Source organism: Odocoileus virginianus, chromosome 16, assembly GCF_023699985.2.
Source record: "Odocoileus virginianus isolate 20LAN1187 ecotype Illinois chromosome 16, Ovbor_1.2, whole genome shotgun sequence".
NCBI lineage: Eukaryota > Metazoa > Chordata > Mammalia > Artiodactyla > Cervidae > Odocoileus > Odocoileus virginianus.
The window spans coordinates 22,416,323-22,423,085 of record NC_069689.1 but is presented as its reverse complement, the minus strand read 5'-3'; the positions used below and the strand labels follow the sequence as shown (position 1 = coordinate 22,423,085).

Below are 6,763 nucleotides of genomic sequence, written 5' to 3'. Positions count from 1 at the left end.
ACAAAAACCACTACAATATTGTGCAGTAATTAGCCTCCAACTAATAAAAAAAAAAAGAAAAAGAAAAAAAGAAAAAAAATATTGAGGAAATAAATAAACTTATTAATTTTTTCAAATCCCTGTGAGGTAAGTAGCATTCCCCATTGTGCTAAGAAGAAACCGCAGACAGAAATATTAAAAGCCTTTACCAGAGTCAACAACTAATAAGACTTATAATCCAGATTTATACATAGAAGTCACAGTCTACATTTTTAATGACTCTTTTATACTGTCTTTTCAGAACAAGACTATAAGAAGAGGAGCTATAAATGAGCAGAAATTACATATTATCAGGTAGTAAAAGGTAAGGTTTGATAAAATGTATTTCCATACTAGGACATAACATAAAATTCCCCATATTTAAATTCATCTATTAATGCTTGACTCAGGGTTACAGGAAGTTTGTTCCAGCCCATAAATATAAATTTTAAAAGAAATTAAAGATAATTACATATTTTATTACTTTATTACAATAGCATAAAATAAATATCTCAAACATATCTTCCATTAAAACGATTCCTAGTATTTAAATGCTATTTGAAATTTTGCAATTTCCCACAAGAAAAAAAAAAACAAACAGACTATGCTAGTGCCAGAGAGAAAAGAATGTTGTAAATATAATTTAGGAGCTATTATTTGCTGACGGCTATTGTTTGGAAGTACATATGTAAGAAATTGTGTTCATTTTCAGAGTTGGTATCACACACTTCAGAGTGATGTCAATCAGCTTGATGAAGACTGGGGCTGTAACTTGAACTTCCACTATTGGCTAGCATCACCACTGAATGTTTAGTACTGAATGATACCCCTAAATTGTGTTCGTTTAACTGAGAAAAACCATCTGAAATTGCTACTGTGCATGCTGGTGGTATATCAATGATGAGTTAATTTTTTAAATCCTAAATAATTTAACAAATCAATAAAGTTTTAGAAAATCCTGGTCACATGAACTGCATGCTTATCTAGACTCTGAAGTACACCATTTCTTACACTGAAGTGTCTTTAGAAGCCAGTCTTTACTCTCCAAATTTCATCAGTAGCTAATCTTTTTTCAGAAGATTAGCTTCATTTCTCTATATACATGATAAGCTTCACTGGGGCTTAAATTCTATTTGATCCTTCTTTGTAATTCCAACAGCACCAAGTCATAGTTTATGATTTGTTAAAATATAGAGATATGAATATTAGCTTTCCTTAAGTTCCACTATATGAGGAAAAAGGTAGTCAAATAAGATTTAATTTAATTAGCATCTATGAAAGGAGACATAATATCTGTTAACTGGAATGCAATAAAATGATACACATACCTAAAGAGTGAATATATAACAAATCTCAGGGTGATGCTATGGTGAAATCTGAAAACAATATACAGAAGAATCAGTGATCTGATCTTGAAGATAAGTCAATAAGAAATTTCCCAAACTAAAATGTAAACAGAAAGACAATGACAAAAACAAAACAGACCATTCAAGGACTGTGGGAAAATAATAAAATATGTAACATACACATGGCTGGAATACCAGAAAGAGAAGACAGAGTTAAAAAAAATAACTGAAGTATTAGACAAATTGAAGAATGGACAAAACTTTTCTAAACTTAGATAGACTATGCACCCAGAAAGTACCAAGCATGATAAATATAAAAAAATCTATATCGAGGCATATCATATTCAAACTGAAGAAAACAAAAATCAAACAGCATCATACTATTTTATTAAACCTTATTCTGGTCTAAAATGAGGTTTCTAAACATTATTTTCAAAAACAGTGCTTTCTTTGGATTAAACTGATGAAAGCTCAACTGTAAAACATACAAATGGATAAGAGAAGAGACACACTTGATTAAGGGAAGTCTGATACGGGAAGGATGGCAATGTGGACCTGGTGTCTGCACACACCCCATATTCTAAACAGCTCTGTCCAGTGAAACCATAATGTGAGCTAAACGTGTTATTTTAAATCTCCTAGGAACCACCTTCTTAAAGTAAAGTTAGAGTTGAAATTAATTTTATAACTATATTTTATTTTATATAAATGAAATATTTTATGAATGAACTGTAAATAAATGAAAAATGAAATGATGAAATAAATGAAATCATTTAATAAATGAAAAACAATTTTACTATATCATTAACATAAAAATTAATGATATATTTTACATTCTTTTTCTAGTAAGCCTTCAAATTTAATGTGCATTTTTAAAAATATTCATAAATTTATTAATCATTTATTTGTTTCTGACAACAGAAAATTACACTGGTGAAGAAACTAGTGTACATTTATTTACTTCCTGTTCATCTCAGTTCAAATGCTTCATTTAATGGAAATATGTGATCTGTACAAAGATTTCAGAAAAATTGGAGTTGAGAATATATATTTACAAACCCACTGTTGTTCTAAACATGTTTTTCAAACTTAATTGACTATCCATTTTTTAACTTTTAAATTAATACATATTAAAATTCAAACAAAATTAAAACTTTATATAAAATTTAAAATTCTGTTGCATAATTGCACTAGCCACGTTTTAATTGTTCATTATTTATGTAAGACTGGAAGCTGTCATATTGGACAGTGAAGTTCTAGAGTTTCATGGAATACAGCTTGAAAACCACTGGCCTGACCAAAATACTTCTCAAGAATATCATTCAAGAGGCTAATGCCTTGTTCACCAAGAAGTATTCATCAAGGTACTTGGCATCGGGGTACAATGATAAAATCCTGTTCCTAGACATATAAGACCATAGACTTAGTTAAATTCACTGACACAGTATCACAAGTTGTTACTATCTTGTGAAGGATCTGGGAATCCAGCTGGCTAGCCAAAATTACCCTGGCAGTGCTCCTTTGCCGCATGCATTATACTTTCAAAGTGTCAACACAGCATCACTCTGAGATTTGTTCATCTCACAGATGGCAGAGTCAGCTCCTTAATCAGCCTAACTCGGAAGACATAATAAGTATGAAATAGACTGGGCAGGAGTTATTCTCCAAAGGCTTGTCAATCCACTGGCTTAAAGCAAAGCTGATCACTGTTCTAATAGTTGCAGGTAGTTGCTGAAGGCAGGCAAATAACTCCCAGATGGCCTTTGAAAGAAGGGAGTAAGAACTGTGTCTGCAAAGGTATAATCACAAAGTGAATTATAATTTCAAGTAATGTAGCTTAATTGTGGGCAATAGAGGGTATAGTAATATGAAGTAAAGCAATCAAATGAAGTTAATGCTGTCTTAGCTTACTGTAGTTCGTGAGCTGTAAAAAGTAATTCTTCAAGAAGCACTAAATTTTAGAAATGGGGGGAATCTTTAGAAAGGATGGACCTCAGAATTTTAGCTGGTAAAATCTTGGCTACTGGACATGGATCTGTTAGTAAAGGAAAAGACAGGTTTCTGTTTTGGTCCTTCTATAACCCTAGAGAGTACAAATGAACTTAGACATGGTGCGAGCATGCGTGCTAAGTCGTTTCAGTCGTGTCCGACTTTTCACGACCCTTTGGAGCTCGCCAGGCTCCTCTGTCCATGGAATTCGTCAGGCAAGAAAACTGGAGTGGGTTGCCACGCCCTCCTCCAAGGGGTCTCCCGGACCCAGGGACAGAACTTGCATCTCTTAAGGCTCCTGCATTGGCAGGCGAATTCTTTACCACTAGCACTACCTGGGAAGCCCTTGGACATGCTGACTTAAATTTGTTGACCTTAAACCCACTCTTCCCAGCTATCTTTCCATAAGGGAAATTTGATATCCCCATGTTTTAGATAAATTTATAAGTAATGTGAAAAGAAGTTCTACTTAAAAGAATTAGAAATAATATAATTTAGATACAAAAGGAACAAGAATAGATTTCAAATGTGAGATAGTATTCATGTGATTTCACTTGGTCTATTATATACATAATTTTCCTCTAGCCAGTCTGAACACTTACATCAAATATCAAATCCGTGCACTATTTTGACATTAGAGACACTTTTAGAAAAAAGTAATAATTACAATATTTGATCATTTCACCTACTTCTCATAAACAATAAATAAACTTACCCTGAATTTTGAGCTCCATAGTCAAGGCTTTTCACAATATGCTTTTGATCTTTCTTTTCAGATATATTGTCCATTCTATATATGCAAGGGTAAACTCAATATATATAACAACTGCTATGGTAAATTTACTAGCTGATAAAAATTGATCCTAAACATCTTTAATCTGAACCAGGCTCTCTGAGATCCTCTGCTATGCCAGGCAAGTTTTTGCCTTCACTATTCAATTCTGAGGGGTACACAGAATCTCAAAAAAGGTCTCAGGTTGGACAGAGTAGAATGGCATATTTGCAGGGCTAGGGCTGTGACTATTTATCAAATGAAATCACAGCATTTCAATAATTTAACACCCAGGACATCTGTATCAGTGTGTACCAGCTGAATATCTGAAATGTACCTTGAATTACAAATTTCCAACTTCTAACCATTCCTTGTGCATGAGATCAAGAAAGTAAATATTTCTTGAACCAAGAAAATTAACCTAGTCTATGAATTTTCTTATTTCTCAATATTTGCTCATAAGATTACTCTTGGCTTATTTTTAATTTTTCCACTATCTACATTCAACTCATCTTTTGTAAATCAGTTACAACACCAGCCCTGCTCCTAAGCCTTCCCAGAATCCCATAGTTATATTAAAGGCTGCCTTTTCCTCAGGATAACAATAATTAAAGTATACTCCCAATGACTGTTACCATAGGAAGACTTTAATTATGGCTACTTCTAAATGTGCTTAGGATAGAGTTTCTGATTTGCTTTGTAAATCTATAATTGAAGCCTAGTTGAATGCCTTTCCATAATAATAGTGCCAAATAAAGAAATTTAAGAGACCACAAATGCTGGTTGAGTGATCATATTGAAAATTTCTACCCATTTAAGAGCACACAAACAACTCTTTAATGTATATTAAACCCAATGAGTTTATTCTCTCAGGAAAAGATAAACAAGTGCAACCACAAAGAAGGAAAATGCAGAACTAAGGGCTGCTTTTTAAGGTGAGAGCTATCTGCTAGTACTAAGTCCCATTTTTATACTTTTATGTTTCAACCTCATACTACTTTAATAATTCATAATGGTTTAATTTACTTTTAATAGTGGAATATATACTATAATGACCTTTTTAGTGGAAAGGAAAAGAAAGCTAATTTGTGCCCACTGTAATTTTTTTTTCTTGACTGCCTGCTGAACAGGTCATCCAAGGGCAAGATAAAGTAACTTGAAATCAAACTTTGTTAGGGCAGTGATGTCAACTTGCAAGCAATGTGTGAGTCTCATTATGCTTTCTTTTCAAGATGACCTTCCTGTAACTCCCATTTTGCTTTTATATTTTCACATATTTTATGTATAAGGATTCACTGAAAGCTATAAAAATTATTCCAACTTTAGGGCAAAATTGCTCTTTTAGCTGCATAAACAGGATAGAACATGGCAACCTCACATCCATTGCAGGCTTACTTTCCACTCTTCTTTCAAGATAGTCACTGCATCCATTGAATTAAACCTCACTTTTGAAATAAAGTCCATAAATGCAATACCCAGTCCCTATTCTATCCAGTATATCCTCAGCTTCTTATTTATTTGTTTGGGCTTCCCTGGTAGCTCAGATGGTAAAGTGTCTGCCTACAATGTGGGAGACCAGGGTTTGATCCCTGGGTCGGGAAGATCCCTTGGAGAAGGAAATGGCAACACACTCCAGTATTCTTGCTTGGACAATCCAATGGACTGAGGATCCTGGTAGGTTACAGTCCATGGGGTCGCAAAGAGTCAGACATGACTGAGTGACTTCACTTTCTTTCTTTCTTTAAGACAGAATTTGTTTAAAAGCACTCTATCTTTTCTATTTGATTCTTCATTTGTTTCCTATCTCTGAGTTTCCCAACTGTTTGCTACAAATGTCTAAGGGAGCTATGAATAATCAATCTTCTATTGCTACTTCACATTTTCTGACTTTTCATTTCAATGTAATCCCTTCTAATAAGGGCTATTATATAGCTGCATGCAGTTTCCACCGGCCTAGTTGGTAGAAATGACTTATAGTGTTTGTTCCATTATCCATACCACATAGTTTCCCCTAGGCTCAAGGTAAACAAATAACTGAGAAATTTATTTATCATACCTCTGCCTCCTTCCCCTTTTATCTCTAATGCATACACACACCATAAGGGAGCAAATAATATTCTCCTCAAAAGCTTTCAATATCGCGTTTTACTTTGCCAATCCTCTTCTTTCAGTATGATATACTGTTACTAAAATAGTGATGGGGCAAGTACATAAGCTAGTGAAACTTTTCCAAAGTTTTTAGTTCATGTTTCCACTGAATGTTAATGGAATCACAGCATATTTGGTATATTTTTGTAGCTTATTTCATGTACAGTTAAATTTTATGTTTTCAATAGTTTAAATTATTTGTATTTTTATTTCTCTGGGGTATTTAGAAAACAAAGTGAAGATATTGGTGGGAGGGAATACCTTGTAATGGGTTTATGTTTGGGTAGCAAAGTAGGAACTAAAAGGCATTTTAAGTCTAACCCATATATATATATATATATGTATGTTTTGCTGCAAGTTAAGCCCTCTCTCCTTATCTGTTAAAATGAAAAAAATCTAAATTATTCTCTAAAGGCATGTGCCAACACAGAGAATGTTAAATGTTTTCCTGGAACAGACACATTTTCTTCCATATTCCATCTTCCATACT

The 6,763-nt window shown here is 33.4% G+C and overlaps 1 long non-coding RNA gene across 1 annotated transcript in view; it reads right to left on the bottom strand.

Moving 5' to 3' along the window:
- Positions 1–1,346: 1,346 nt before the first annotated feature.
- Positions 1,347–6,763, bottom strand: part of LOC139038612 (uncharacterized) — a 219,256-nt gene continuing 213,839 nt past the window's right edge. The window contains exon 3 of the long non-coding RNA XR_011491636.1: positions 1,347–1,394. This is a non-coding gene — a long non-coding RNA (uncharacterized lncRNA). The remainder of the gene's footprint in view (positions 1,395–6,763) is intronic.